The sequence below is a fragment of the Cyprinus carpio genome, unplaced genomic scaffold (genome assembly GCF_018340385.1).
Source record: "Cyprinus carpio isolate SPL01 unplaced genomic scaffold, ASM1834038v1 S000006537, whole genome shotgun sequence".
Taxonomy (NCBI): Eukaryota; Metazoa; Chordata; class Actinopteri; order Cypriniformes; family Cyprinidae; genus Cyprinus; species Cyprinus carpio.
Genome location: NW_024879202.1, coordinates 444871 through 451925, shown reverse-complemented (window position 1 = coordinate 451925; position 7055 = coordinate 444871). Strand labels below are relative to the sequence as shown.

At 46.3% G+C, this 7055-nt stretch overlaps 1 pseudogene; it reads left to right on the top strand.

The window, feature by feature from the left end:
- The first annotated feature begins 3851 nt into the window (after positions 1-3851).
- On the top strand, positions 3852-6588 carry LOC122143940 (annotated as a pseudogene).
- The last annotated feature ends 467 nt before the right edge of the window (positions 6589-7055 follow it).

Genomic DNA, 7055 nt, shown 5'->3' with positions numbered 1-7055 from the left:
AGGGCACGAAGCAACCGCGCGAAGCCCTCACCATATAGGATTTTAGAAAGAACACAGAGTACTTGCGTGCGATCTTACCACAGTGTGGATTTCAGAAAGTGCGACAGGAATTATCAAACAAAGGCGCATCAAAGCACATTTACGCCAAATGAAGCGTCAGTTTGCCTCCCACCAATGTTACATTTCACTAGTTCTACGCTTACATATTATTAGCTGAGGTATGGAAATCTCGTATTTAGCGTGCTGTCGGGGAAGGAGACTGAGCTCGGGGAATGGCCCAAACCTAGAGTACCTGTCCCCATCTAGTTGTAAAAGTGGGCAGAGTGAGGTTAAGGGGTGGAGAAGGGATGCTAATAAGCGGTCAAATGGATAGAGTGCGAGTCAAGCGGTATTTTATGCTGTGGTATTGATTACTTGATTGTGGTCCAATCGGGTGTTGATTAGGCTAATTATCCCAATGGCCAGCCTCGCCTCGAACCTGCTTGTTAATAAAACATAATTTGATCTACGGGTAAAGTCAGGAAAAATGTGCTTTCATTTAAGCTACATGGGTATAAACGCCTCAGGTTACTTAATAAAACTTATGGTTCCCTGGAGTAGGGAATCCAGACACTCATACCCCTCTAGGGGCTCTATGCCAGAACACCTCATCGTGGACCCGCGGTCTGAAGCATACAAATGAAAAAAGTACCAACGAAGTTGGCCGCTGACAGCCTCTACAGTCACTACGGTGTGACTATAAAGAGCAGGCACTCGCAAAATGCGTCGACTTCACTTCTTGGAAGTCCTGCAGCTGGGAGTCCGGAGAAGCACATGGCGGGGCTAGGGCACGGTGTCTGGATTCGCTACACAAGTAGCCACAAGGCGTTGCGTTTCAAGCAACTTCGAACTCGTCACTAAGGGTAAGCTAGAGAACAGTATACTGCCACATGCGTCCAGGGGTTCAGGCCAGAATCACCGTGCACACTAAGATGCCTCTTCAAGGAACTTCGAACCGCGCCTCTAGGGGTCGCTATGGGGAACAGTATACCCACGCCATGCTGAGGGGGAGTGCAGGCCAGAATCATATACCACTGGCACCAATCCCCCTACCATTTTAATGGAGTTGCCCCCCGGGATTCTTTTTAGACGGGTTGGTTCAGACATTACCTCTTACGGCCAAAGGCCTAAGCTACATACCCAACTTCTAATTGTTAGGGCCTCGGCCCGGTGGTAGAGCTAAAGGCTTGAATCAGGAAAGATTCCTTTAAAGGGATACGGCTAGGAACCCAGCATTTTATACTAAGTCTTGCCTGTCACACAGGGGGCTGCAGCTTGCTTCCCGCAAAAAGCTTGCTGAGAAGGAGCTGTCTCAACAGATCCTCAAAGTAGCAACACCTGTTTAGATAAGGTATCAGAGGATACATGGGTGGAGTGGCGCGTAAGTATGAACGGGCTTTACCCAACTCAAGAAAGGGCACGAAGCAAACCGCTTTGAAGCCTCACCCATATAGGATTTTGAAAGACCTAAGTACTGGCGTGCGAAGTACTTACCACAGTGTGGATTGCAGAAGGGGAGTGCGCCAAAGAAAGACATGCACACTTACCATATCATGGATTTTCAAATGCTGTTCTAGGGAAGGGCTCTCGTGACGGCACTCTGATAGAGCAGCTCATAGATGGAATGGTGCATCTCTCAAAAGTATGTTTGAGAGTCATCAACTCATCTGTGGAAATAATGCTGGAGCGCTTCTAAAAACAGTGAACCTAGTCTCATATGAGAGGAGAACTCCTGAATCCAGAGTAGCACGCCCATAGGCTACCCTTCTTGGAAAAGGGAGCCGCCAGTTAAACTACCACGAGAATGCGCCTCGAATAGCCCCCTCATGCTGAGGGAAGCCGGATGCTTGAAGTGTATAAACAAATACACACTGGGCTGAAATGGAGCCCAAGGAACCAAAGGTCTAATCATCTCAGAAGGGAACGAGTATGGAGCCAGTAACCCCTTTATCATACAGGATTTCAGAAAGTGCTTAGAGTCTTAGCGCAATACCCCTACCAATATGTGGATTTTTAGAAAGTGCGAAAGTGTTCACGTGCACACTGACCACCATGTGGTTTTTCAGAAAGTACCACAGAGCTTAGGCGCGGTGTACCTAAAGGTTCCTAAGCACGCCCAGAGGCGCTTGAACTCAAGACGTGGGAGAGAGCAAGCTCAAATTATTATGAAGCCTCTAGCGAGGGGCACATCACCTGAGGCAGCATATACAAGAAGACTTGTGCTTGGCAGCCACCTTCACTTCCCTCGCTGATGCTACAGCACCTAAGCCGCCAGGGAGACCCCTCTAGGTTGACCTGGCCGGACATCCATGAGGAATTCCCTGCAGTGGGCTGTGCCAGGCCTGATGATCAAAGGAGGCTCCGTGAGAAGCCTGTGATCTCAGCCAGCCTAATGGCCACCAGAGCTGTGAAGTTTTGATGGCTGGTGCTGACGAGTGTTTAGTAAACACTGTAACTGAGCACCTCGCAAAGTGAAACTCACAGAGTTTTATTAGTAGACACAACCACCAGCAATTTACACACAGAGTATAAGGCCAGAAAGGGCTATTTTTATACTCCCACCCTCCCCGCGCCTGGAGCCCACGCCCAAGGGGCTGCCTTACAATCCGGACCACTCAGTAAGGTGGTTGCTATGAGACATAGAACCAGCCCAAAACTTATTACTCAGGTCCAGCATAGGGAGACTGTTATAAGCGTTAGGAGGCTTCTGTCTAACCTCGATCAGGTGGAGCCTGGCAGGTGGTTACAGGGGAATTAGGAAGGGGAGGATAAAAAGCAGAAGTTAAAAATCTCTAAAGGGAACGAGTAGATACCTCAGCAGCATCCATCTGTCTGAGGGGTGATGGACTGTGGTCCCCAACTGCTTCACCCTCAAGCAGCAGCCTGCAGAGGTCCCCATTAGCCGGACATGAATGGGGTCCCCTGGTCGCCTGTGATCCTCGGTGGTACGACTCCGGCTGGCCAGTGAAACAGCTCCTGGGCTGATGGAGTTCAGCGGGTGGCCTCCGCAGGGGGACTGCTTCCTGGGCAAATCGGGTGACATGAAGTCAACGCATGAGCAGGATGCGCTCATGCCCCGGCAGACTTCTCGCAACGGCCCACACTATGTCCATTCCAACCGCCTGGCTGAAGGCACCTGCGATGATAGCAGCGGATGAGCCGGCCAGGGCCTGCAGGCGACGCGTGGCTCTGACAGTATCGGGCAGGCTTGCAGAACTGGCTTTACTTCGCCCCAGGCCCGCCAGTGGAAGCGGGTCGCTGGATGCATTGGTGGTGTTGGCTGCGCGCGAGGTGACCACTGCCATGGGGTGGGAATGTGCCAGCTCCAGGATGGTCTCGTCTTGCAGCTCGCGGCACCATTAGCAACCTTTTCTCCTCCCCCCTTCGCGTGAAGTGCCTTGCAATTACCGCAGCAGGCCGCTCTCTATGACAAAATGTGAGAGAGGTGGGACCGAGGGAAGGACGCTCTTCTCCATCCACTGAATGCACTGTACCAACAGTGCCGAGTCGGTCGCCTCCCGCCTGTTCCTGGCTGAGCCGAGCCCCCTCCAGCAGCCTGTTGATACACCTCATAAAACAAGTTAGTAGGCTGGGAGGGCGACTCACCTTCTATCCCACTGTCGGGCTGAAGGCAGGCGAACGGCGGCGGAAGTGCTCGAGGTCGTCGCCATCTCGAGGAGTTCCCACCTGGGGCTGGCAGGCTGAGTAGCCGCGGCGTATACCCTGTCGAAGCCGGGCAATCCCTTCCCAATCACGGCCACTGTAGGTCGCTTCACTACAACCCAATCGCCAGAGGCTTTTGGGGGGATGAAATGGTGATTCTCGAACGGTACTTGGGCGAAAGGTCTCCATGTACACAGGTAATCGGGAGGAAGCTTTTCCTACAGCCGAGAAAGGGCGCAACCGCCGACTGGATGATTTCCAAGGATGATATTACAGGCTATTGCAGTGAAGAAAGCAATTGTGAGGAAAACAGTGGTTCAGCGAGGCAGCTGCGCTCCTCATCTTTAACACAAAATAGACACTCTGACAGTTTCACCAGTCTAATGGCCTCTGGCTCCCCACCAAACTGTACTCTTGAAGTTCAACCTTTTGCCTCATCACATGTGTCTGGTGCATTATTCTCTCAAACTCCTGCCTTGACCAATCAAAGAAGTAACTCACCCAACCACAGCAGCAATTCATAAGCTATTTGTCTAGTCAACAGCCAGTGTGCTCACTGGAAATCTGCCCTTCCACCTCAATCAGCCTATTACACTCATCATTTAGAGGAACTGTTTCCAGTTAATCCGCCTCTGGTGGATCTTACTGGCCAAAGCTTCTCAAGCTCACCCAACCAGAGCAGCAGTTTCGCATTAGCCTCTACCTCAACACACCATCAATCAGGGAACTATGATAGCTACCTTTCAGTAATGTCTGCACTCTCTGACATGTCTTCTGATGATGAGGAGTTAAATCAGGCCATACTAGCACGCCTGCCAGAGAGTGAAAGGTTAGTCACAATGCAGTTGTTTTTACAATGTAACCAATATCAAAGATACAGTTTTGATGTCACTGCTTATTTATATATTTTTCTGATTGTTTGATTAGTTTACAGGTCTGTATTGAATGTAGTGAATGGGTCCCTACCTGCTCATTTATATGCATATGATGTGTATATTGCCCATTAATATCAACAGATGTTGTGCAGATTGTTCAAAATTGTCAATGAGCTTGAATTAAACATAATGCCATGCTCTTAAAAGTAGGCAAGCATTGTAACTTTATATTATTCTTGTTTATTTTAGAAAGGCCACAGGATGTCCAGTGCCAGCGAAAGATATTTTGCAAGATCTTGCAACAAAAATCAACCATCAGAAGAAATGCAAGTTTAATATTAACTGATACACAGTCCTGGATGGAGCCATCAGAGGTTTTAAACGAGGAACATACGATCCATTTCACACTATTTCTGTCAGATTTTCTGATGATATGGGCATACCTGAGGAGGCTGTGGACTTAGGTGGACCAAGAAGAGAATTTCTAAGACTTCTAATAGAGGCTTTGCTGCAATCTCCAATGTTTGAGGGAGACGAAGATAAAATGAACTTGGCCCTTGACAGTACTGGTAATGCATTGATTATTTATTACATAAAACAATTACTATATTTTATATGATGGCTCTGGTATATGTAAAATCTTTGTATGCATGCACAGTCACATATATATAATTTCATTTTCACTAGCCATAAGAGAGGACAGGTACTTCATTGCAGGCAGAGCTATAGCAGTAAGCCTTGTACACGGCGGTCCTCCGCCAGGCTTTCTGTCCCCAACTCTGTTCTCTTCCCTTGTTGATGGCCCAGAATTGGCTAAGCCAGGTTTAGAAGATATTGCATGAAAAAATTAAAATGGTAATATTTTTTTCTTAGTTTTACAACATGTCGTGGTTTATGTGTTTATTTCTACACTAGACATTTAATTAGGGCACTTTAAACTGTTGTTGTTTATTACATCTATAGGTAGATCACTGAGAGTAAATCATTTGAAGAGCTGCTAGCATCAACTGAGCCACTTGAGGAGTATTTGGCCACTACTGGCTGCCTGACTCCGCTGCGGAGGATGGAAGACAAGAATCAGCTTGTAGATGACATCCTGATGTTCCAAGTGATACACAGAGTGCGTGCTCCTTTTGAGAGGTATCCTCAGTTTTTTGATTCTACAATAAGGATCTGAAATCCATGCAAACTGTGTTCAAGGTTTTCTATGGACCATTTCTGTTGAAGTATTTAATGTCCTATGGTATGCACACGAATTAGCAAAGTGTTCATGGGTGTCACTAGAAAATATGAATTTGACATGCATACTTTACTGTTGTAACTAACCTGAAGTACAGTAGATAGCATAGTTTAATAGGGTTATAGGTTATAATAGGGTTATAGGGTTTATAGTTATAATTCATATATGCCACATGAAGACATAAAAGACACACAACGTTTTTTTGTTAAAACTTAAGTAACCAATCAAAACACTTTAACTGAATCAACTTTAACTGTGATTTTTAATAAGATTTCGGGATGGACTGAAAACACTTGGTGTGCTGGACAAAATACAAGCTCACCCAGAGAGTTTTCGCCCCCTTCTATGCTGGTCTCCTACAACCCTCACAGCTGATCTGGTTGATAACCTCTTTACCATTCGCCTATCTCCAGTTGGCAGCAATAGAAGGCGTACTGAAGAAGTTGTTGTTCCTTTCTGGAGAGACTACCTTACAGATGCAGAAGGTAAAAGTTTTAAGCATTTCATGCATACACTGAAATATCTTCTCACTTGAAATTGATAGTGCACTGCATCTTGTCATTTGTAAATCAGTTAAAGGCCCCCTGTGATGAAAATCAATCATAAATGTTGTTTATGTCTGTGTGATGTTTTTAATTTGCTTTAAGACAAACCATGTGCAAATTTAACATCATTGCAGAGTATTCTCTCTTTAATACTGCAGTGATTTAAAGACAGTTTTAATACACAGTTTGAGATTGTGATGCCATTGTACAGCGTTGACCTAAGTTGACCGAGTGGATCTCTGAACTGTAATGAGCAAATGCAGGCTGGGCTAATTTGAATATTTAATGATCTGTGTATATTAAACTGTGCTTTCTGTCCCTCCATTGAAAATGTATGTACGGTATACTGTCCATGTCCAGAAAGGTAATAAAAACATCATCAAAGTAGTCCATGTGACATCAGAGGACGTTAGAATTTGTTGAAGCATGGTGCACCCAATAACAAAGAAAACACGTCAGCAGCGTCGTACGTCAGCGGCGTCACTGCAGTGTTGTGAGCGCTACTCTAACACAGACCCGAAAGAGAAGACAATGCCTGAATAAAGTTGTAATTTTTGTTCTTTTTGGACCAAAATGTATTTTCGGGAGCAGCTCAACAAATTTCTAACGGACCCTCTGATGTCACATGGACTACTTTGATGATGTTTCTTATTACCTTCTGACGTGGAGCAATATACCGCATATACATTTTCA